This window comes from Triticum aestivum, chromosome 6A (genome assembly GCF_018294505.1).
Source record: "Triticum aestivum cultivar Chinese Spring chromosome 6A, IWGSC CS RefSeq v2.1, whole genome shotgun sequence".
NCBI classification, from domain to species: Eukaryota; Viridiplantae; Streptophyta; class Magnoliopsida; order Poales; family Poaceae; genus Triticum; species Triticum aestivum.
Window position 1 is genome coordinate 405,156,040 of NC_057809.1, and position 26,366 is coordinate 405,182,405.

The following is a 26,366-nucleotide window of genomic DNA, read 5'->3' on the forward strand; positions in this document are numbered from 1 at the left end:
ACACGTGCGCGCCTCTACTACGTCACGTGCGCGCCTCTACATCGACCTGTATGTACGTACACATTCGCGACCAGAATGACAATGCTACATACGCTTCGACGAGGTGGGTCCTAACTGTTAGGCACTTCCTTATGTGGGAAGATGTAGCTGGTGGGTCCCAGCAGTGAGGGGGCGAATCATTTTTTTTTGCCCGTAATATGGATGCACTTCCTTGCGTGCGAAGATGTAGCTGGTGGGTCCCAGAAGTCAAGGGGAAACAGTTTTTCATGAAATACGGTGGCCCGTCCGGTGGGTCCCTCCTGTCAGGTGGAGGAATCATTATTTTGCGCGTAATAAGGAGGCATTTCCTTGTGTGCGGCCGTGGACCCAGCTATCAGCCTCTCCATGTACAGTCGATGTCCGATGGATGTCGTTCGTTGACCACGTTAACCATGGCGCGCCGAGAGCACCAGGAAGAGAACGACACGGAGCCGGCGAAGACTCGATAGTGGTTGCCCACATGGTGGGGAGTACGAGGGTTTACTGGTCCGGCTGCTGTCGCCGGAAAATAACAGGAGGTGTGGGTGAGTAGAGGAATGGCCTGGCCAGCAATGGAGTAGGATGGGGCAGTGCGGCCTATGCGGTAGCACAGCCCGCAACGAAGACGGGAGCAGGCAGTCCCACTGGCGCTGGTTTGGGCGTCTGGAGCAAGAAGACCAGAGGTTGAAGAAGCACTCCGGCTGTTGGATGGACATCGTACGGTCTCTACATCTAGAATCATTTATATTGACTAAGTTGACAAAGCCCTTGGTACGCGTCAACTTAGTAGGCCCACAGGTCAGCCTTCAAAATGGTGAGCCCCAGATGTCAGGGGGAGGAATCTTTTTTTGGGCGGCTGAAGCTAGAATATCCGAGATTAAAGAAGAAGCACAACATTCGTTGGATGGACATCCAACGGCCACTGCTCCTAGAACCGTGTGTTGACTATAAGTCGACAAAGCCTTGCATACGCATCAACTTACTTTTTTGAAGGGACGAGTCAACTTAGTAGGCCCACAAGTGTGTGGCATAGAACTTATAGACCATTTGTGATTTGCAAGAATCTACAACCTAGTTTTGAATTCTAATGGAATTTACTACAACCCATTCACAGTTTGTTAAAAGTACAACCCATTTTCTAGCTAGGACAACGATTAATAATTTCAACCAACCGTTCAAAACAAAATTCAATAAAATTTCCCACATTTGGATGTGATTCGAAATATTTTTATCCTGAAATTTCTAGTCAGTTTAAATACAATTTCAATATATATTTGTATTACGTAAAAATTCCAACGAAACATTGCGCGCGCAACAATTAATGAAATTAAAATTTTCAAAATCCAAAAAAAACTAATTACGTGTTTGGTGCATTTTTTATAGTACTTCCAGTTGTTATAATGACATCCCATTTATTCTTTCTTAAAGCCCATTTCCTTGTTAAGCCTAATGCATCCCTCCTTGGAAAGATTTACAGCATAGCGGGGCGGAGAATAACAAGTTGCCCTTGCCTGGGTATTCCTCAAAAAAAGTATAGCTGGGCTAGCCATTTTCAGCTTGAAAATTTTAATATCTGTGCTTGATATCTGGCCTGGGCTAGATGGGCCATAGCCCGCCCAGTTAATACCCTACTCTCCTCTAAACAACAACGAAAACATCGGTCAAGAAAAACTCTGTAGTGCTCACGCCTTAAAAACAAAAATACTACTCGAGCTGCATGGTCCCAGCTGTCGGCCGCTCCTTGTGCTATTATCTCGTTTATTGACTATATAGGTTGACAATGGTGTGGGACCATGATGTCAGGAAACCAGGAGGAAGCAACAAATATTATAGTTGTATATAATAAGGAGGCACTTGCGTACGTGCGGGTATGGCCCTGGTGGGTCCCCACTATCATCCTCTCCAAGTAAAGTCATCTCCTCATTCCTCATGTTCGTTGACCATGTTGACAACGCGAGACGGTGGCGCCACGGCGAGCGCAACAACTCGAAGGATGACGGAGAGGGCCTCGCGGGCCCTACGGATGGTCTGATATAGCGCCTGCTGCTCATTCGGGAAGCCAGGATCATAGGGCCACATGTCTACGACGGCATTGTCGTTTGCTTGTTCACCGGTTCTCCTTGAGGAGACGGAGGTTGCAGCACAGGTCCTCCTGCGCTGGTAGATCTTCCGCCATTAGGGCGTCAAAGTGCGGCCGCACCTGCTCTATGGTGAACACGACATGAACCGGCTTGCATAGTGGTGCCGGCTCATGGTCAGAAGCTACGTCCATCTTGTGGTTGTCAACGCTCAGCTCGGCGAGCTCGCTAGCGAGCCAGCATGTCCGACTGCTGGACCGACCCGCTGCCAAGCACAAGTGTGACTGCCATGGCCCACCCACCGCCTCCCTCGCCCGCGCGCGCTTTCCACCCGAAATGGTCAGCGCCACCCGCCCCGCTTCCTGGTGCAGGCGATTGCTCCGCCTGGAAACGACACAAGTGTCGTCCGTCTGTCCATATGCTGCCCACATTAATAATACGCGGTTGTCGAGGCGGCTACTCCGGCGCCACACGTCCATCCCTCCGCCGCCCACCATTGCTATATAAACTGCTGCACCGGCCATAGCCGCAGTCATCCGCCATCGCTCCCTTTCTCATGTCCACACCACTACTGCCCACCATGGCTGCCTTGCGCTCCAGTGCTCCTCGAGACGGGCGGACAATGGACCACAAGGAGATGGCAGCCATTGCTGCCGACTGGCTGGCTAGCAGGCAGCCGAAGGACGACGACGTCCCAATGGATAACACAGTATTTGACGATCTGGCGCCAACCCCCTCCTCCGCGCCATCCTCGCCGTTGCATTGCACCATGACCATCGGCGAGGCCCGTGCCCAATACATGGACACGGTGAGGCAAAAGCATGAGGAGAAGTTCCGGGAGGCATAGGCCGACGCTGCCTACAACCACCATCTCCTACAAGAGCACCTACAGGAGGAGGAGCAGATCATCGTGGAGTGGGAAGAGCAAGAGGCGCTGCTCGACTCGTACCGCTCCTCCCGGGAGGGCCGCCACGAGCGCTGGCGGTACCCAATGCGGGTGGCGGAGGTTGCAGCCACCTACAAAAGGGTGATGAAGCGGGCGCGGCACTGTTTGACGAGACCAAGGACGAGGCAGAGGACAATGCCGGCTCCGACGAGTCCCTGCTCCACTAGCGTCGAGGAGGCCTTGCTCTGCCGAGGCCCCGCGGCGCCAACAACGAGGCAGAGGACACCGCAGGCTCCACCGAGGCCCCGCCCGGCCGGCACCGAGGTGGAGGAACTTGCCAGCTTGGGCGAGGCCCTACTCCGGCGAGGCCCTGCCCCGCCAACAACGAGGCAGAGGCCACCGCCGGCTCAGCCGAGGCCCCACCCTGCCGGCAACGCGGGGGAGGATTTCCCCCACTCTGCCGAGGCACCGCCCCGCCGGCAACGAGACAGAGGACACCGCCGGCTCGGTCGAGGCCCCGCCCCGTTGCCAACGAGGCTGCGCCACACAGAAAACAAGGAAGATTAGAACATGGTAGGTCGCCGCCGCTCGGGTCCAAGTAAGCCACTACTACCCTCCGGTTGAAGCCAAGCTAGACGGATTGACCATTGACGGCTGATTAGCTTCTTGGCAGCAACGTGGAGTCGGAGATCTATGTTGCAGAAGGACACTGCTTCAGTTACTTAACTGTTGGTGCAGTTGGGTCACTGACACGTGGTCCCAACAGGCATCTGGGCCACATGTCAGTTACGCAACTGCACCTGCAATTAAGTCACTGAAGCTCAGTCCATTGGAGAATAAGCTTTTGTTCAGCTCAGCCGGACACATGTGGGTAGATTTGATTAATTAATTATACCTCCAGCGCACCCATTTTTAGTTGAAGAATGTATGAAATGTAATGAAATCCAGCATGTTTATATGAAATCTGACCGTGTATGAACGAATTTAGTTTGATTAGTTCGAATTATTGTACCACTGGCATTGGATGAACATGCAAAACAATACTTACTAGGATTATTCCCAGGGTGATCACCTCGTTTGCAGCAGTTTCACATGTACTCCATCCGGTCCTTTTTAGTCTGTATACAAGTTTTGTCTGTAGTCAAAGTATCTCTACTTTGACCACTCTTTTAGAAAAAAGTATGAACATTCACAATGTAAATTAACTAACTTGAAAGAAATCTAATATGCGAAGTAAAAAAGGAACAGAGGGAGTACAAAGAGTTGGAGCTGCTTTTTAGCGTTCCTGTACATTGCAATCAAGCACACAGGCCTGGCAATTCATAAAGAACATTCAAAACAATCGATGATTATGCATCTCAGCGATTCACATGTCAGAGCCAATATTTACTTCACAACTAAACAATAAAGAAAAATTGATTGATGCTTCTGATAGCAAAGGGCGTCCCATTCGAAAATATCAAACGCATGTCTTCTTGCTAACATCAATGAGCAAAATTTGACAAGGTTGTCCCATTCCAGAATGTCAAATGCGTGTTGTTTTGCATACATTAATGAGAAAACTTTGACAAGGTTTTCCAAAATATCAAATGCCTACGATTGTGGAATGGGCAGGGTTTGCCATCAGTTCGGACATTGACATGGCACCTCGTGCTAAATAAACCAGCTGTTCTTTTTGTGCAGTTCCACCAAAATCAACCAAATTAGCGTGTAGCTTGTATGATTTCGCCTTTATATGTTGCAACGCCTTGAACATATCGGCACCTCCTTTCTAGTGGTGGAAATGAATGATTTGATATATTCATAAACATTTTGTGCAGTTCCCATTGAAATCAAGCTGAGCACCCCTGTTTGCACAAATACAAAATAAGTGATTAGTATAAAGCAAACTGTACTATGAATTGACAGTTTAAACAGGCACCAACATGGTCCATGTAGAGCACACTTTGAAAAACGGAACTCACCGGAATGAATCCTAGAAAAACATTATACTTGCGCATCACAGCAAAAAAGATGGAGATCGGTCAGTCCTTCCGAGATGAAGTTAGTTTGGTCTTTTCTTAGTATGACTCAACTAGCATGACTTTAATATTATCACCTCCATATCTCAAAACAATTATCATGCTTCAATCTTTTCTTAGTATTCAACACACTCAAAAGAAATTTTTACAAATCTTGAATACCAAGCATATTATTATTAGGCAAATTACCATGCTATTAAGAGACTCTCAAATTAATTTAAGTGAAGCATGAGAGATCAATAGTTTCTTTAAAACGAATCCACCATTGTGCTCTAAAAGATCTAAGTGAAGCACATAGAGCAAAATTATCTAGCTCAAAAGGATATAAGTGAAGCACATAGAGCAAAATTATCTAGCTCAAAAGATATAAGTGAAGCACATAGAGCAAAATTATCTAGCTCAAAGGATATAAGTGAAGCACATAGAGTATTCTATCAAATTTTAATTCATGTATGGCTCTCTCAAAAGGTGTGTACATCAACGATGATTGTGTCATACTAACAAACAAAGACACAAATAATACAAGACGCTCCAAGGAAAACACATATCATGTTGGTGAATAAAAATATAGCTCCAAGTAAATTACCGATGGAAGTGGACGAAAGAGGGGATGCCTTCCGGGGCATCCCCATGCTTTGACTTTTTGGTTTCCTTGGATTATCTTGGGGGTTCCATGGGCATCCCCAAGCTTAGGCTCTTGCCACTCCTTGTTCCATAATCCATCCAATTCTTACCCAAAACTTGAAAACTTCACAACACAAAACTCAAAATAGAAAACTTGTGAGCTCCGTTAGCGAAAGAAAAACAAAAGACCACTTAAAGGTACTGTAATGGACTCATTCTTTATTTATATTGGTGTTAAACCTACTGTATTCCAACTTCTCTATGGATTATAAACTATTTTACTAGCCATAGATTCATCAAAATAAGCAAACAACACACGGAAAACAGAATCTGTCAAAAACAGAATAGTCTGTAGTAATCTGTAGCTAGCGCAAGATCTGGAACCCCAAAAATTCTAAAATAAATTTCTGGACGTGAGGAATTTATCTATTAATCATCTTCAAACATAATTAACTAAATAGCACTCTTAAAATAAAAATTACAGCAGTTCTCGTGAGCGCTAAAGTTTCTGTTTTTACAGCAAGTTCAACAAGACTTTCCCCAAGTCTTCCCAACGGTTCTACTTGGCACAAACACTAATTAAACACAAAAAACACAACCAAAACAGAGGCTAAATAATTTATTTATTACTAAACAGGATCAAAAAGCAAGGAATAAAAATAAAATTGGGTTGCCTCCCAACAAGCGCTATCGTTTAACGCCCCTAGCTAGGCATAACAAGCAAGGATAGATCTAGGTATTGCCATCTTTGTTAGGCAATCCATAAGTGGCTCTCATGATAGTCTCATATGGTAATTTTATTTTATTTCTTGGAAAGTGTTCCATGCCCTTTTTTAATGGAAATTTAAATCTAATATTCCCTTCCTTCATATCAATAATCGCACCAACCATTATAAGGAAAGGTCTACCAAGAATAATAGGGCAAGAAGGATTTCAATCTATATCAAGAATAATGAAATGGGCACATAATTCCTATTTGCAACAATAAGAACATCATTAATTCTTCCCATAGGTTTCTTAATAGTGGAATCCGCAAGATGCAAGTTTAGATAGCAATCGTCAAAATTACGAAAATCTAGTAAATCACACAAAGTCTTGGGAATAGTAGAGACACTAGCACCCAAATCACACAAAGCATAAAACTCATGATATTTAATTTTAATTTTAATAGTTGGTTCCCACACATCATAGAGTTTTCTAGGGATAGAAACTTTCAACTCAAGTCTTTCTTCATAAGATTGCATCAAGGCATCAACAATACGTTCGGTGAAGGCTTTATTTCGACTATAAGAATGTGGAGAATTTAGCACGGATTGCAACAAGGAAATGCAATCATTCAAAGAACAACTTTCATAATTAAATTCCTTGAAATCCAATATAGTGGGTTTAGCAACATCTAGATTTTTATTTCTTTCAATCCCACTTTCATCAATTTCATCATTAAGATCTAAACACTACGAATTTTTAGAACGCCTTCTAGGTAAAGGAAGATCATATTCAGTTTCATCAAGATTCATATTGGAAAATAAAGATTTAATTGGAGACACATCAATAACTTTTAGATCTTCATCTTGATTTTCATAGGAATTGGAAGAACACGCTTTAATAAAGGCATCTTTGGAAGCATGCATCCTAGCAGTTCTTTCTTTACACTCATCAATTGAAATTCTCATGGATTTTTAGAGACTCATTAATATCATGCTTAGGTGGAATAGATCTAAATTTCAAAGTATCAACATCAAGAGCAATTCTATCAACGTTCCTAGCCAAATAATCAATCTTAAGCAATTTTTCTTCAATCATAGCATTAAAATTATTTTGCGAAGAAATAAATTCTTTAATATTAGATTCAAAATCAAAGGGCATCTTATTATAATTTACATAAGAGTTGTTGTAGGAATTCCCATAATTATTAGAAGGATTACTAGGATATGGCCTAGGATTAAAATTCCCTCTATAAGCGTTGTTACCAAAATTATTCCTAACAACAAAATTCACATCCATAAATTCATTATTATTCTCAATCAAAGTAGACAAAGGCATATCATTAGGATCATAAGAAACAATCTTAGTAGCAAATAATTTCATAAGTTCATCCATCTTTCCACTCAACACATTAATTTCTTCTATTGCATGCACTTTTTTATTAGAAGTTCTTTTAGCATGCCATTGAGAATAATTAACCATAATATTATCTAGTAGTTTAGTAGCATCTCCTAATGTGATTTCCATAAAAGTGCCTCCCGCGGCCGAATCTAAAAGATTTCTAGAAGCAAAATTCAATCCGGCATAAAAATTTTGTATAATCATCCACAAATTCAAACCATGAGTAGGGCAATTACGTATCATTAATTTCATTCTCTCCCAAGCTTGTGCAACATGTTCATGATCAAGTTGTTTAAAGTTCATTATATCATTTCTAAGAGAGATGATCTTAGCGGGAGGAAAATACTTAGAGATAAAAGCATCTTTGCATTTGTTCCATGAATCAATACTATTCTTAGGCAAAGACGAAAACCAAGCTTTAGCACGATCTCTAAGCGAAAAATGAAATAGCTTCAATTTAACGACATCATTGTAGACATCTTTTTTCTTTTGCATATCACATAAATCAACGAAGCTATTCAGATGAGTAGCGGCATCTTCACTAGGAAGGCCGGCGAATTTATCTTTCATAACAAGATTCAACAAATCAGTATTAATTTCACAAGATTTAGCATCTGTAAGAGGAGCAATCGGAGTGCTAAGGAAATCATTATTATTGGTATTGGTGAAGTCACACAATTTGGTAGTATCTTGAGCCATCGCGACAAACAAGCAATCTAACACACAGGCAAACAAAAAGCAAGCGGACAAAAGAGGCAAATAGAGAGGGAGGATAGAGAGAGAGAGGGTGAATAAAACGGCAAGGGTGAATTGGGGGGAGAGGAAAACGAGAGGCAAATGGGAAATAATGTAATGCGAGAGATAGGGATTGTGATGGGTACTTGGTATATTGACTTTTTGCGTAGACTCCCCGGCAACGGCGCCAGAAATCCTTCTTGCTACATCTTGAGCTTGCATTGGTTTTCCTCGAAGAGTAAGGGATGATGCAGCAGAGTAGCGTAAGTATTTCCCTCAGTTTTTGAGAACCAAGGTATCAATCCAGTAGGAGCCCACACTCAAGTCCCTCGTACCTGCACAAAGCGATAGCTACTCGCAACCAACATGATTAGGGGTTGTCAAGCCCTTCACGGTCAGTTACGAGAGTGAGATCTGATAGATAGAATATTTTTGGTATTTTTGATATAAAGATGCAAAGTAAAAAGTAAAAGCAAAGTAAATAGCAAAACAATATAAAAGTGATGGAGATTAATATGATGAGAATAGACCCGGGGGCCATAGGTTTCACTAGTGGCTTCTCTCAAGAGCATAAGTATTCTACGGTGGGTGAACAAATTACTGTTGAGCAATTGATAGAATTGAGCATAATTATGAGAATATCTAGGCATGATCATGTATATAGGCATCACGTCCGTGACAAGTAGATCGAAACGATTCTGCATCTACTACTATTACTCCACTCATCGACCTCTATCCATCATGCATCTAGAGTATTAAGTTAAAAATAGAGTAATGCCTTAAGCAACATGACATGATGTAGAGACATAAATTCATGCAATATGAAATAAACCCCATCTTGTTATCCTCGATGACAACGATACAATATGTGCCATGCTGCCCCTTCTATCACTGGGTAAGGACACCGCAAGATCGAACCCAAAGCTAAGCACTTCTCCCATGGCAAGAACTACCAATCTAGTTGGCCAAACCAAACGGATAATTCGAAGAGACTTGCAAAGATAACCAATCATGCATAAAAGAATTCAAAGATAACCCACAATTCACCGGTCTCAACAAACACACCGCAAAAAGAAGATTACATCGAATAGATCTCCACAAGAGAGGGGGAGAACTTTTTATTGAGATTCAAAGAGAGAGAAGAAGCCATCTAGATACTAACTATGGACCCGAAGGTCTGAGGTAAACTACTCACAAATCATCGGAGGGGCTATGATGATGTAGAAGCCCTCCGTGATGACGGCCCTCTTCCGGTGGAGCTCCGGAACAGGCCCCAAGATGGGATCTCGTGGATACAGAAAGTTGCGGCGGTGGAATTAGGTTTTTGGCTATTGTTCTGATCGTTTGGGGTACGTGTGTATATATAGGAGGAAGGAGTACGTCGGTGGAGCACCGAGGGGCCCACGGAGACAGGGGCGCGCCCTGGGGGGGCGCCCCCCACCCTCGTGACCACCTCTTTGATCCCTTGCAGTAGGGTCCAAGTATCCTGGATCACGTTCGGTGAGAAAATCACGTTTCCGAAGATTTTATTCCGTATGGACTCCGTTTGATATTCTGTTTATTCGAAACACTGAAATAGGCAAAAAACAGCAATTCTGTGCTGGGCCTCCGATTAATAGGTTAGTCCCAAAAATAATATAAAAGTGGAAAATAAAGCCCAATATAGTCCAAAACAGTAGATAATATAACATGGAGCAATCAAAAATTATAGATACGTTGGAGATGTATCACCTCCCACGCCGCCGCTGGGTGAAAGAGAACAGCTTTGCCGGTAGTGGATTCCCTCCCTCGCCCACGGCAACAACATTAAGCCTCCTTCCCTTCTTGGCAGACGGATCCTATCGGCTCTTTGACCAGCAGTGAGGGGAGAGAGAGGCCAACAAAGTCTTGTTCAGATCTGGAGAGGGTGAGAGAGTGTGAAGAGAGCAACTACAAGTGCTGAGGCTCCAACGTGTACATATATAGTGGAGAGAGAGTGTGAAGAGTGCAAACCCTAGAAAACAAGAAAGAAGTTGAACAAGAACAAAATTATGCTCATGTGTGGTTGTCGAACCTGAGACCTCTAGTTTGATGAGCGAACAGGCTAACCAGCTACACCACCCTCACGTTATGCTTAACGAGAGGAAAGTAACCTTTTATACATTCCTGCATTTGTGTGACAAGAATGCCGTGTTTTTTTTTGCGTGGGAGTCATTGGGATTTAAATCATAATCATGTCATGTGGCTTTGCTGGTAAGGTATTTTGGGATTTAAAGCAGTGTTGGTAGTACAGAAATAATGCAGCCTTAGTCACCTTACCTCTCTCCACATAGTACGTTGGGTCCCACCAGTCAGACGGTGAAACAAACAAATTAATAAGAAAAATGCTACTACGCGAAATACAAATTAATATAATTTTTTGTGACATGCATGAACATTCTGTTAGTTCAATCTATGGTCAAAATTTGACACGAAATACAATGGGGACCAATAAACTAGGACGGAGGTAGTACGCGAAGTTTGCCGTCGGAAGCGAGCCGATCTGGCTCTCTTGAGCTAGCAAGGTTTTTCTAGCCCACCCAAGCTAGCGGGCCCACAAAAGCTAACATAATTTAATAGTTCCAAATGCCTAACCTTGCCCACCTAGGATATAAACTGTTCTTGCTAAGGATCCAAATGCTCCCTAAGTAACTCACACGATATTCCTATTCTATGAACCTGTGTGTGCGTGTATGTGTGCGTGTGTGTGTGTGTGTTTTTAACAACATGTGTGTGTTAGAGAGAGCGACACATCGACCTACTCCTACAGAGAGATGATGTGTAGTGTACAATTCAGCCGCGAGAGTTGGTGCATCCTCTCGCTTCCAGGTGTCTGGTCAGGACAGGCAGACCGCTCCCACGCCCGCTCCTGACCAGCCTGGCCCACCCAAAGCCCCTCCATCTCCCACACGCGCTTCCCGCCCGAATCGGTTAGCACCGCTCCAAAGAATCGGTGCCACATTCATGCCTGGGCAGAGCGGACGTGACCTATCACTGGCGCCTGCGTTGAAGAGAGAACGGATTCAAGAGTGAAGGTTGCTTCGTCCGTCCAACTTACTATTGGGTCTATGTGATTTGACGGCTCATTGGTTATTATTACTGAGGTGGTAGGAATGTTGGATGTCCCACGCTTTCGGTGAAAGGAGGTACTACTAGATTACAATTTTCTCCATTCTTACACCAGAGGAGTGCGACAGAAGCGAAAACACGCAGGCTCAGTGATTACATGGCTCACCTCACATTATCACCATATTTTCTGGACACCTTGCGACACCTAACTCTTTACATAGTACTCCCTCCGTTCCTAAATACTATAAGTCTTTTTAGACATTTCAAATGAAATACAACATACAAATGTATGTAGACATATTTTATAGTGTAGATACACTCATTTTACTCCGTATGTAGTCACTTGGTGGAATCTCTAGAAAGACTTATATTTGGGAACGGAGGGAGTGCTAGCATGGTACGTACTGTAATTTATCAGCGAGATAAATTTGTACAATGCCATGAAGGTTCCAGCTTCCACATTTCTCTATGTTTGATCGAGGAAGCAGCCATCATTTCACTCCTCGTTGAATATCCATCTGTTGCTACCTCCGAGAATAAATAAAAATCCGCTTCTACCTCCGTAGAATGGTTAATAATATAGCCATGTCAATCACGACATAGAAATATCATTCACTGATACAATAGGGCTGGATCTAAGGCTGGTGATTTTTTTACTTTGTCTCTTTCTCTTTTTGTCTCATTTACTCATTTTACACCACGTGTAGATGATGGCTATTCCTTTTGATGGGACTTCTTCATGGGGTTTAACACTAAGGCTGGTCATAGTGGGGAGTAACTTAGACTAGTAACATGCTCTTGTTACTAGTCCATGTTACTACCTTCATAATGGGTAGTAACATATAGATGGTAACATACAAACCTTCATTAATTGAGACATAGACTCATTTTACCTCGGGGTTTGTTATGTTACAGTAACATATTATGTTACCACAAGCATCTCTTCCCTCATTAACTCCATGCCACATAAGAAAATTTGTCTCGGGATGTGTCATGTTACTACCACTACAAAAAAAGACACATCCGTGACATTTTGGGCCGAACGAAAAAAAAATTGTCATACATATGACACTTCTATGACGATAATTGTGACAAACCCCAGTACCATCATAGATGTGGTGGGCTCCTACTTCTATGATAGAAAATGGGCTTTTCGTCCTAGGCGGGCAGGAGACGCAGCTGCATGACATTCTTTGGGCCGTCCATGATGGAAAAAACAGTGGTAGAAGCGAGGGCGAGGAAAATTTCGGGGAGTTCCCGGTTACGGTGGGAGGTCGGGGGCCGAGCGATGCGCGTTTCTCTTGTACACGTTCGTGCATGTGTTCAAGGCATTGGATCTAACTGAACCTGAGCGAGGCGTTGGGCTCTAACTGAACCCGAGCGATTGCACTGCAGGCTACGCATTACTGAACCCGAGCGATCGATCGATGGCTGTTAATTGGACCCGATCGAGCGATTCCTTCGCTACTGCTGCTAACTGAAGCCGATCGATGCTGCCTCTGAATGAACAATGAGCGTTGCGGGGCGGTTTGGATGAATAGTTCCCGGTGGCGTCGATGAACAGGACCCCGTGGTGTTGCCTCTAGATGAACAGGACCCCGATCGATCGAGCCGGTTGGGGCTGGATGAACAGGACCCCGTGGAGGGCTGGATGAACAGGACCACCCCATGGAGGGCAGGATGAACAGTAGACGGTGGAGTGCAGGATGAACAGTAGCCCGTGGAGGGGTGGTTGAACAGGAGCCCATGGAGAGGGCTGGTTGAACAGTAACCGGTGGAGGCTGGATGAACAGGAGCCCGTGGATGAACAGTCGCAGGTGGAGGATGGAAGGAGGTCGACGGTGGATGAATAGTAGCTCGTGGAGGCTGGAGGGGGTCGACGGTGGACATGAACAGTATCTCGTGGAGTCCCGTTTTGTGGTACGCCACACCCCTCCCGATGAACAGGACCCCCGTTTCGACTGTAGAGATCCAACACAAGTCCGTTTCCTCCGTTTTGCGGTACACCACACCCCTCCCGATCAACAGGACCCCCGTTTCAATCATAGGAGGTCCGTTTCCTCCGTTTTGCGGTACGCCACACCCCTCCTGATGAACAGGATCCCGTTTCGAACGTGTCCGGTCGAACACAAGGCCGTTTCCTCCGTTCTGCGGTATGCCAGGCCTCGTTTCCACCGCCTGTTCCGTCCAAGCCCTCCCGATGAACACGACGCATTCCGTTGCCTCCCCATGAACACGAGGCATTCCGTTGCCTCCCCACGAACACGACGCATTCCGTTGCCTCCCCATGAACACGACGACGACGCTATTTCTCCGTTCCGACCCAGCCATGTACACGAGCCCTGGCCGTATGTATGCGCGAGTAGGCGTTCGAGACCCCGCCCGTATGTATGACAATGGATGCCCTGGCCGCCTCTACTACGACATGTGCGCGCCTATACATCGACCAGTATATATGTACGTACACGTTCACGACTAGAATGACAACGCTAGGTATGCTTCGACCAGGTGGGTCCCGACTGTCAAGCACTTCCTTGCGTGCGAAGATGTAGCTGGTAGGTCCCAGCAGTCAGGGGAGCGAAATACGGTGGCCCGTCCGGTGGGTCCCGGTGTCAGGTGGAGGAATAATTATTTTGCACGTAATAAGGCGGCACTTCCTTGCTGCGGCCATGGACCCAAATGTCAGCCTCTCCACGTACAGTCCACGTCCGATGGAATCCGTTCCTTGACCACGTTGACCACACCGCACCGAGAGCACCAGGGCGGTGGACGACGGCGAGGCCTAGGAAGGGGACGACACGGAGCCGGGGAAGACGCGGCAATGGATGCCCACGCGTAGAGGAGTACAAGGGTTCACTAGTTCGCTGCGGTGTGAGGCTGCCGTCGCCGCAGAATAACAAGGGGTGTGGGTGAGTAGAGGGATGGACTGGCCAGCAGTGGGAGTAGTAGGGGGCGGTGAGGCCTTCGCCGCATCGCAGCCGGCCACGGGAGGCAGGAGCACGAGGCACGACCGGCGCTGGTTTGGGCGGCTAGAGCAAGAAGACAAGAGGTTGAAGAAGCACTACGGCCGTTGGACGGACATCGTATGGTCACTGGAGCTAGAATCGTGCATATTGACTAAGTTGACAAAGCCCTCCGTCCCCGTCAACTTAGTAGGCCCACAAGTCAGCCTGCCACTATACTGGGTCCCAGCTAATAGGGGGAGTATTCATTTTTTGTGCGTAATAAGGAGCCACTTCCTTGCTTGCGAAGATATAGCTGGTGTGGGTCCGAGCTATCAGCGGCGGTAACATTTTTTTCGCGAAATACAGAGGCCCTTTCGGTGGGTCCCTAATGTCAGGTGGAGGAATCATTATTTTGCGCGTAATAAGGAGGCATTTCCTTGCGTGCAGCAGTGGACCCAGCTGTCGGCCTCTCCACGTAAAGTCCACTTCAAATGCATGCCGGTCGTTGACCATGTTGACCAGGCCGCGCCGAGAGCACCAGGGCAGTGGACGACGGCGAGGCCTAGGAAGGGAACGACACAGAGGCAGGGAAGACTCGGCAGTTGTTTCCCATGCAGAGGGGAGTACGACTGTACGAGGGTTTACTGGTTCGTCTGCCATTGCCGGAGAATAACAGCAGGTGTGGGTGAGTAGAGGGATGGCTAGGCTAGCGATGGAAGTACGGTGGGGCAGTGAGGCCTGCGCGGCAGTAGAGCCGACCACGGGGAGGAGCGAGCAAGCAGTCTCGTCGGCGCCTGCTTGAGCGGCTGGAGCAGGAAGAGCAGAGATTGAAGAAGCACGACGGCCGTTGGATGGCCATCCAACAGTCACTGCTTGTGCATCAACCTTTTTTTAGGAAAGCCTCAAATCTGTGGAAAACAGCATACAACCCATCTGCCATTATTTCTAATAATTTACAGCCCATTTGCTAATTATTAAGATTTTTTTGGAGCCCATATTCTTTTAGTTAGCATTACAGCCCATATTGTGGCACGGTTAAAAAATTATACGAACTTTTGCATATTTCGGTGCGGTTCGAACTGTTTTTAATCTCGAAATTTCGACTCACATTCAAACTGATTTTAAAAATAAATGTATGTCAATATAAAATCCAACAAATTCTCCATGCATAAAAATTAATGTAATTTCAAATCTCGAAATGAAGAAAGATATTTGAAACTAATTGCCGATTTGATGTGTTTTAAAAATGTACAGCCCATTTCTCATTACTGATGGGCCATTTTCTCGGCCAGCCGAATGAAAGCTCTCCTCGTCTTGAAAGATTTGCAGCCCAACAGGCCTGACAAAGCGACTTACTTGCCAAATCACAAAAAAAATTGGGCTATGGCCGTGGACCCAGCTGTGAGCCTCTCCACGTACAGTACTCTTCCGATGGAATGTCATTGACCACATTGACCACGCTGCGCCGAGAGCACCAAGGCGGTGGACGACGGTGAGGCCTAGGAAGGGGACGACACGGAGCCGGGGAAGACGCGGCAGTGGATGCCCACATGGAGAGGAGTATGAGGGTTCACTCATTCGGCTGCGGTGTGAGGTTGCCATCGCCGCAGGGCCTGACTAGCGGTGGGAGTAGTAGGGGGCGATGAGGCCTCATCGGCAGCATAGCCGGCCACTGGAGGCAGGAGCAGGCGGTCTCCCCGGCGCTGGTTTGGGCGGCTGTTGCAAGAAGAGCAGCGATTGAAGAAGCAGCAGGACCGTTCGATTCTAATCCAACGGTTACTGCTGCTAGAATCGTTTGTTGACTAAGTTGACAAGCCCTGCGTACGCGTCAACTTAGTAGGCCCACAGGTGAGCCTCCCAACCGGTGCGCCCCAGATGTCAGTGGGAGGAATCATTTTCTTCTCGTAATAAGGAGGCAGTTGATTGCGTGCGGCCAGGCTAGCGGAGGGAGTAGGGTGGGCCGGGGAAGCCTGCGCGGCATCACAACGGGCCACGAGAGGAGGGAGCAGGCAGTCCCGCCGGCGCTAGTTTAGGTGGCTGGAGCAGGAAGATCAGAGATTGAAGAAGCACGTCGGCCGTTGGATGGACATCCAACACTAACTGCTGCTAGAATCGTGTGTTCACTGACAAAGCCTTGCGTAAACAAGTCAGCCTCGAAATATGTGGCGTGTACAGCCCATTTGCTATTATTTATATAATTTTTACTCATTTTATAATTCATATGGAATTTATTGCAGCCCGTTTACCATTTTTAGAATTGCTGGCCATTTTCTGGTCAGTACCAGGGTCAAAAAATTAACTAAATATGTGGGAAATTTTGAAAATTCGCAAATTTTTGCTGGGGAACGAAATATTCTTAATCCAAAAATTAATAGCCATACTAAAACAAATTTAAAAATAAATTAGTACTATGTCATGTTAAATCCAATGAAATACGTATAAGATATCAGTGAAGAACAAAAACAAAAAAAGAAACTTATATCCCATTTGCTATAATTTTTTTTTGAATTTTCAACCCCTTTTGATATTACTTTTAACAGACATTGACCATACTCTTAAGCCAGGCCGGAATGCATCCCTCCTCGTCTTGAAAGATTTGTAGCCTAGTAATTCGGAGAAAACAAATAGGCCTAGCTTGGGTATTCTTCAAAAAGAAATACTGGGCTACCTATTTTCCCAAAGAACTGGTGCATGAGCATTTAGCTTTATTTATTTATTTATTTACTTGTTTATGTTTACGGGACCATGAGCATGTACCTGGGCCAGATTCATGTGAGAGCCGCCCTTCCAGTTAATTATGGGCTTCTCTATTGGGCCTTCATTAGTGGGCTGCATGTTATCAACAAGTGGAAAATGTGTTCTGAGTTTAAAAAATTGCGTTCCTTACGATAAATATTATGCGCTACGTACGGTACGGGGCACTAAAGGATCGAACCGTGCAACGACTTCCAAAACATTGTGTTTGTCGTTCTAACAACACATTTATTCAACCAACAGACGAAATATACTACTGATCGTACATTGAAAACAACAGCAGCAACCAGGGCAGGGGGTGCAACAGAAGCAGTAAGCAGGCCAGAAGAGTGAAGACGCAGCTCTCTCTTCCAAACCAAACATCAGCCATCATTACAAAAGGGCTACCAAAAAAGAACAACTGTATGCATCAAACTAAATAAAGATCCTACTACACCAAGTGTACGCATCTAACTAACTGGCTCAGTTAGACGTTACTATTTATTAAGCTGTGGAGATTGGTTGACGGCTTGAACCAGATGGGTGCCTGACAGGGGAAACTCCAGCCAGCAGGTCGAAGTCTGATACTTGCGACCCTCTCTCCTACTTTGGGCTGCAGAGCGTGGCGGCACATATCAGGGTATGGTGCATGCAGAGACGCATGGTACGCTGTGTACACACAGTTTTGCCTGTGAATGAAACCGCGCTGCTATCATGATCCTTTCCGTCAGTTATCTCTTGGTTAATCGGATAATTCAGTCCAACAAACAGAGAGCGTGTACCAAGCTACTTACCAGCCTCCAGTCAAAAATTCCTGAAGGCCCAGAGAAGCTGGGATCCTGCTCAAAGACCTTGCAGTGACTGTGATTGTATTCCGCGAAACAACACGTCCAGTACGTGCGAACGATCATCAATCTTTCACCGTCGTCTGATCGAGCCAGGAACCACCTGAAACTGCCAGGCCGCTTTTCTTTGAAAGGTTCTGGGATTAGGAAGGGTAGGGACACTAGGCGGTCTACAACATCATATCAAGTTGGAGTCAAATAAAAAAGGGCTCTTGGTTTAGTCAATCTTAAGAACAGCATGTTATGAGCATGAATATTTTTCAGCAAATGTTGACAGTAATATATGGAAGCCATCATGATATCATAGGAAAGTAACATACTGCTGTAACAGCCATTTGTAGTGATGACTGGAGTAGGCCAGCAATATGTCCAGCCGTAGAAGGAGTCGACAGCGTAAATGAAGCCCTTGTGTTCAATGGCATCAGAGAACCATGGAGGATGTATGATCCTGTGATGGATGTGCAGATTTATCCACTTACCGCAGTGACCTGTCAGATAGGCAAGACCGCGGTTGAAGAACGCAATTAGCGTGAAGTCTTTATAATTCGCAGATCTTGTGGGCACTTGGCAGATTACAACCTTGAGCAAATCAAACTTGGTATCATGTTGGCTACTATAAGATTCTGAGTATTCTGGGCCGCGGTGCCAAAGCAGTGCAGTGTTAATCGAAGGAAGGGGTCAATCGCCGGGTGTAGACCTCCACGAGCATCCAGCTGCCGCGACCGTTGACGAGCACCATCCAAGACGTGTTCATGCCGACCCAGTACATACCGTTAATGTAGTTGAGGCTGACAGGGATCGGATCACAGTCAAGGGGGTTGATGCTCGCCACCCTATGATCGTTATGCTGCGTGACACGCCGTTTCTGGAGATCAGGCGGCATCAGCAAGCAAGGATCCCACTTAAAAAGCTCCGGCCTGAGGGCTTTGAGTAAACGGTACAGCCCCGACGAGCGCGCGGCGAGCGGCATGGTACTGAGATTGTCCACACGTGAAACAATGAGCTTGATTACCTCTATGGGGAGCGAATTACAGCCACTCTTTCGGCGGATGCTGCTCGGTTCTGCCATTGTTAGTGCTTGGGTTTCGGACGAGGGGGGAGGCGCCTTAGTGGGGATGGAAGATTGGACGAGATTATGTGCGGACAAAGATGGAGAAGCGAATATGTGCTGTGGGAAGTGGAAAGGTGATGATGACTACAGCATGCCGCTTGACTTACGGGACACATACCAGCAGCGTAGGGTCATGTCGATGCCAGACAACTTGCTTGAGTGATCACAGTACTGGTACTCCCTACAATGCTATGCCCTAACTTGCTTGAGTAGAGTAGTAGAGTAGGACTCTGCTCTACTACTAGCACCAGAGGAGTAGTATATTCTAATCTAAAATAGTTACAAACTTCAATGCCCGAGCGTGGAATGACTATGAACCATGCTCAAAGACCATGTCTACGTGGTGTTTGGACATGGACGACAACCTCAATGCCAACGGTGCTGCTCCCGTTGCACCGTATGTGTTTCTATCCTTCCTGTTTGAAATCGTGGTAGAATTCATGTTTCTACTCTATATCCTACTACTATGCTAGTCCACATGATTAGTTTCATCTCTGTTATAGCCGTCATGATTTATTTTGTGCTTATTCGGATTAAATCTCGTAGTAACTTGCTCATATATTCAACTGGCGCAACGTCCCCTACAGCCACTCCCGTTTCATGGACGGCCTGGTCGATGTTGGAATTTTGCTAGTAGGCCTTTATAAGGTGAGCTCTTCTACCACTTGTATGAGCATGAGAAGAGGAGACCTACACGCGCGCTCCTCCTCCTCGCTCGCCTTGCCACGCCACGCCTCGTCACGACGCACCGCGGGTTGCGGGATTGAGCCGAGCCGAGGACAGAGCTATACTCCCACGACCTACCCGGCCCGCTCTATATAGTTTCTCACCACCGTTCGAGATCATTGCGCCGCCAAGCAAGTCTTCTCCATCCCTCCTTTCGGTGTGCACCGGGAGAAGGGACAGCAGGCCTCCGGAACCCCGCCTCTCGTGATCCTGTACAGGAGAGGGGCGATCAGGTTTTTGGGGAGCGCACTCGCGCGACTGCTGGCAGCGATGATTTTGCGAACGACGACTTCTTCCCCGACCTTGGCAACCTCATCCTCGACATGGGCGACAACGTCAACGCCAGCAACCAGTGAGATACAGGGTGTAGGAAGCGGTTTGGGAATTTGCATGCCTTTCCAACCAGTGAGATACTTCGTAAAAAGTACAAAAGAGAAATAACCACAGAGAAGGAAGCTAAAAGTAAACAATCAAATGAGCATTTTTGCATTTGTTTTGCATGGAATTGTTTCACAAGCTTGACTAGTGCTGTTTTTTCTACTTCTACAAAAACCGCATCGTAATGTTAAAACTTGCATTTGTAGGTACATAAGTAATAGTAGTACTCCCTCCGTCTAGGTGTATAAGTCTTCCCTCCTTCTTGGTCACGGTGCACAACCAAAGATGACTTATTGACCTGGACGGAGGGAGTAGCACAGTCTGAAAGAATATATCAAGAGAGACGTGTAGTGCGATATTATATAGTAAAGTTTGTGCTATATGCATGTACTTGCAAAATGTGTACGAATACACAAGGTTTCCAAACTTTCCCTTTTACATACTTAATTAAGGACGCTAAAAATTCTTGATCGTTCAGGATTTATCATTTGCGTCCCAAAACTAATGAGATCGCCTTACGAAACAAAAATTGTACTCCTCCTAAAAGCCACGGCGCTCGCAGGAGCGCCTGCGGCGCGCCACGAGTGCCCTGGTGTGTGGCCGTTTCCAAGCACAGAGACACAACGCCTCTTCCTCAGCCTCCCAACTCGTGAGGTGCTGATTGGCGGCTTGCCGGCGGGCGAGCGCGATCTCCCCGGTGTGGTGATCCGGCGCCAACAGGTACTCCTCCTCGCTGGAAGCGTGCACCCGGTCCACGTACCGCCAAGCGTAGATGAGGCGCTTGGGCCTGACTGCACTCAGGGCGTCGGCACGGGCGTCCTCCGCCACCCTCACGGCCCTCGCACGAGCCTTCTGCCAAAGAGCCAATTGCCTGACTCTCTCGGACGCGACATAGGCCTCCCAGGCAGCTTGTTCCACGATGCGCTTCTCTTCATCGGCCTTCTTCTCCGCCGCTATTTTGGCGCGCTCTGCTGGAGGCAAAGCCTCCCACAAGGCGACATCCATTTCTTTCCAAAGCTCCTCAAGGCTGGGGGGGGGGTCGGCGGGCGGTACGGCATTCTCCTTGTAGCGGGGAGCCGACGCGTCCTCTGGCGCGCGTGCTGGCGAGATTGGGAACACCGACGCGTCCACCTCGATGCGTCGCGACGAGGAGCGGAACGCCGACGCGTCCTCCTCGACTAGTGGCGGCGAGGAACGGAACGGCGACGCATCACGTAGCGGCAAGGAGGGAACACCGACACGTCCTCCTCGACTAGTGGCGGTGAGGAACGGAACGACGACGCGTGACCGTCCGTGCGGTGCAGCGAGGGGCTCCTAGGGCTTGGGAGGGGCGATGCCATGGTGGTCGTTGTGAGAGGGAGGGGGAGGAGATAGCGATGAACGTGAACGTGAGGGTGAGGAGATAGCGATGTTGTGGGAGGCATAGTATTTATAGCGAGCAATGGCACACCTACGTAAGATATGGACTGAGCTGCACTGACTTAACTGCCGGTCCAGTTGCATCACTGACATGTGGGCCAGACCCCTGTTGGGCCCATATGTTAGTGATCGAATGCACCTGCAGTTAAGTAACAACTACGTGGGCATATTTGTTGGAGTAAATTACGGGGGAGCGAAGGGGTGGAAATATTGCTGGTCACAACGGATTGGACAAGCGTGAGGGGAGGAGATTCATGCATGCAAATTTTTTCACACGGGGTGGAGTGGTGGGACCGCCGGAGGGAGAAGGAGAGTTTGGCAGGCATATTGTTTCCACACATGGAGAGGAAAAATTTGGAGACGAACGGGCTTCCTGCAGGTATGGGGAATGGTGCATAATAAGTCATCTTGCATGTCGGGCTAGGTATAGTCTCAAGACATTAAAAACAAACACGCCCCACACATGTTCATATTTTAAGGTGCACCAAATTATTGCATGCGATGATTAAGGCTGGCCATAATGGTGGTATCTTAGCTGGTATCATGCACACGGGAATAGCAAACATGCTGATGTGGCAAAGAATTAAAGAAGAGAGGGGGGGTTACTGTAACTAGTGTTCATGCATGCATTGGTAAACACATTTTTTTGTGGAGAATGACAGCACTAGTTGAGTACTTTTGCAGACGTCAAAAACTATTCCACAATGTGTCAACAGTCACAATGTCAAATCAATATTTTTACACTCATTATAAAATGTAGTTCTTATACTCCCTCCTTCCATCTATATAGGGCCTAATGCGTTTTTCGAGGCTAACTTTGACCAAATGTTAGAGAAATAATATATGACATGCATCTTACACAAAGCACATAATCAAATTCGTATGTGAAAGGAGCTTTCAATGATATAATTTTCACATTATGCATGTCATGTAGTATTAATTTTATCAATAGTCAAAGGCGGTCTTGAAAAATGCATTAGGCCCTATATAGATGGAAGGAGGGAGTACTCATTATAATTAGTACTCCCTCCGTCTAGGTGAGCAAGTCATCTTAGATTGTGCACTGTGACCAAGGAGGAGGGGAAAACGAGAGATCTTAATGTTTATTTGCTAATTAATAGCATTGATTGCAATGAACTAACCACTGCATGTCGTGTTTGGTAGTCTCAAGTCATTAAAAGCATGCACACTCCCATCTCCTACTGGTTGATATGTTAAGAAACAAGAAACGAGGTAGAAGTTAATGCACCGCGCCTAAGTGTTTTGGGAGTATTGTAGATATTGATATTTTTAGTATAAATTTGGTCGTGGGATTTCATTGATGCCTGTCAAAGCGTTGACAGGTCTGCTATGCGTGACCTGAAGATGAAAGCGTTGAGCATCTCGAAGTTGATCAACAATCATCAATTGTCAAAGATTAGCCGTTCGGCCAATAACGTGGCACACTTAATCGCTAAGTATAGCTTTGACAATAGATTAGATGGTATTCTTGTAAATAACGTACCGCCCTGTGTGGTGAATATTGTATCGAATGAGTGTATTGGTGTGGCTGGTTAATTAATATAAGGTGGTGTTCAAAAAAAGTATAAATTTGGTCAAACACTTTGCAAACGGTTGACGGGAGTAAAAAGGACCAGAGGGAGTATCATGCATGCGGAGTAGGCAAAAAATTGCTTGTCTAAAAAAAGGCAAAAAAATTGCTCATTTATAGCCGGTCGAAGTCTCAAAGGGCGCGACCGCGCGAGGGAGGCGAAGGTCGTGGGAGGCGCGACGTTTGACGGAATTAAGTGAAGTTACATCCACGCGCCGGCATGGCGTGCGAACAGGCAGAAGCTATACCGTCAGGCCTACGATATGGGTCTAGTAGACATGACATCTAGTGGGTCCCGCATAGTTCTCGAGAACTCTTTGGGGGCTTGCAGCCGTTTATCCACCGGGCAAGCCAGCAACCCCACGCCGTTCGCACGCCCTACTCGTCCCCGTCTTCTACCTTACAACAGTTCGCTCCCAGTCGTCCCGTCCTTTCACATTAGTTCGCTCCCAGTTTTTTTTGCGGGGTACAACAGTTCAACTTCTCCTAACCCTCCTCCAAAATCCATGGCCTCCCAAATCTCCATGGTCGCCGCTGAGTACCAGGTTAGAGCCATCACCGGCGATCAGTTCATCATCATCTACACACGTGGATCCGAGACGGTGAAAGCATGGCTTGCTCGCTTCCTACGCATGTTCAACAGTTCAACGGATGAGTGGGTCGCTGGGCTAGATGTTGAGTACACCACAGTCCTGGGACGAGAGAAGGATCTAAAGGACGAAGAGAGGAAGAAGCCCGCCGTGATCCAGGTTTGCGTACATAACGTTTGCTTGGTCTACCACATATGCCATGCCGACGTTGAGTGCCAGGATTTTAAGAACTTCCTCAAGGACAAAAGAGTGAAATTCGTTACTGTAGGCTTTAAGAACGACAGTGACGTCCTGCGTCGGATAGGTCTCGTTGTAGGCCAGCCCTTCGATCTCCAGAAGGCAAGCCTGGTGTCCTCCTCTCAACCTTCAATGCTGACCCTGGCAGCAGCCATGATTGATCCTTCATACGCTAAACTGAAGAAACCTCATCACGAGTTTCATCATGCATGGGAGTCGAAGACATTAGATGAAGATCACATCCTGTACGCAGCAATGGATGCCTACCTTTGTTTAAATATCTACAAGGGTTGGATGAAGAAGCAGAGCGCAGTGTCCGGTTCAAGCAAAGAAGCGTCAGCGAAGAGGAAGAGGAAGAGGGACGAGGACGAAGTCGAGGACGTGGACTCGGACTCCAAGTAGGTGGCAGTGCCGTCGCTCATGCTGGTTCTACTGCAGTGTCAAGCAGAGTAGTTGCTTATTAGTTTATTTTCAAGGGTGTGTTGTGCTGAGGCCCCAGCAGAACTATGTTATGTTCTTTCTCGTTATTTGAACTGTTTAGTATGTACAGTAGTACTAGTACTATGTCTTACTACTATTCTTCTTGCAGTTGGTACTAATGCTCGTATCTTCGTGTCCCTACTGTACTTAATACATTCATACTAGTAGTATAATTTGGGTCAGTCGATTTGTGAAAGAAGTTTGACGGTGCGAAGGAAGAAGACGGCAGAAGAGGTGGAAGAAGCCCTTCTAGCCATCCATGTTGCATCAAACGGCTCACATGAGTCGAGTGACCCAAATTGCTCCTTTAGATTGCAGGATCCATGTGGCATTCAAGGTCTCGAAGGTAGATTCTGCGTCCGCACCCAGTTTGCAGGCTCGACGCGCGCGCGACCGGTTTCTGCCGCGACAGCCACCATGCGCGCCTCCTCCGCGCGGGTGGAGACGACAATGACATGCTAGTTCCTCCTTGCCGGCGTGCTGGAGCACGCACTCGTCCTCCTCTTCGTACGCTGCGTGCATAGACGCCGCTGCACCAGCTGCTCGCGTGCTTGGCAGCGTGGCGGCATTGCGAGGAGGGACTGCAGACGACGTGAGCGGGCGAGCCTTCGGTTTCATGGCACAGTGATGGCGGCGACACAGCGGTGATGGGCGAGAAATTGTAGGCCGGAGCAGGCGGGCGTCGGCATGCGCAACGGCGGTGGCATATTGATGAGTGCGCGTGTGGGAGCTTACTTTAGTTTTATATATAAGGTTGGTCAAACTTAAAAGAAAACCGTACAAGTACATGTAAACATTAGACTTAGGCAGCGCTTTTATTAGTTACTAGCTTATGTTCTTGCCCATTGTGACAAGCCTTAGTACCACGGCCACGATACGGAATCCTGTGCAAGCGCGTGAACCGCGACCGCGTGATCGGTTGAACGGTGCGTCACCGTGTCGCGCTCGAGGGACATCCACCGAACCTTTTTGTGTGTGTGAAAACAATCTTCGAATATTACTCAACTTTTTTCCTGTGAAATTTCTTGACACTGCAATATTTCCATATATTTGAATTTAGCTCCAGTTCGTGTTTATTTGGATTTGGACGTTTTAGGTGCGCCCTAGTTTTTTAATACTGATTTTGTGTGTGTGACTGAGAGAGAATGTGTGTATGTGTCCATATGTGTGTTGTGGCGGAAGGGCAATGTGGAGACGGTGTGTGTGTGATACAGACATAGAGAGGTGTGAATGTGCAAATGATCGTGCATGGGTGAGACATAGACAGATGCCGATACATTGTGTATACATGAGAGAACGGTCTTCTAGTTTACTTGTGTGTGTGTGTGAGAGAGAGAGAGAGAGGGAGAGAGAGAGAGACAGAGAGAGGAGCATCCGTAACACAACAACCATCTCTCTCGATTCGTCCGTCCCTCGCACGGTCGCATGCAACACATGCATCAACGCGCACATTTTGACACCCTCACCCGGCCCCTGCCCACCTCAAGGCCCGCACAATCTCTTCGTGAATACCCATTTATCTCCTTAGGTTTGTTCTCTCTCAATATCTGACACACACACACAGAGACACACGCAGCACAACACACACACACTCCCCCAAGCACACAATTCATCCCCATCCAAGGTTATACGGCGACCACTCTCGCTTGTGCTTCTTTGCACCCCAACATGCACAACACCTCAATCTTCAAAGAGGGCAACGAGCAGATCGAAGACGGCGACCACACCGCGCTAGAGAATGCGGGGTCATTTGGAA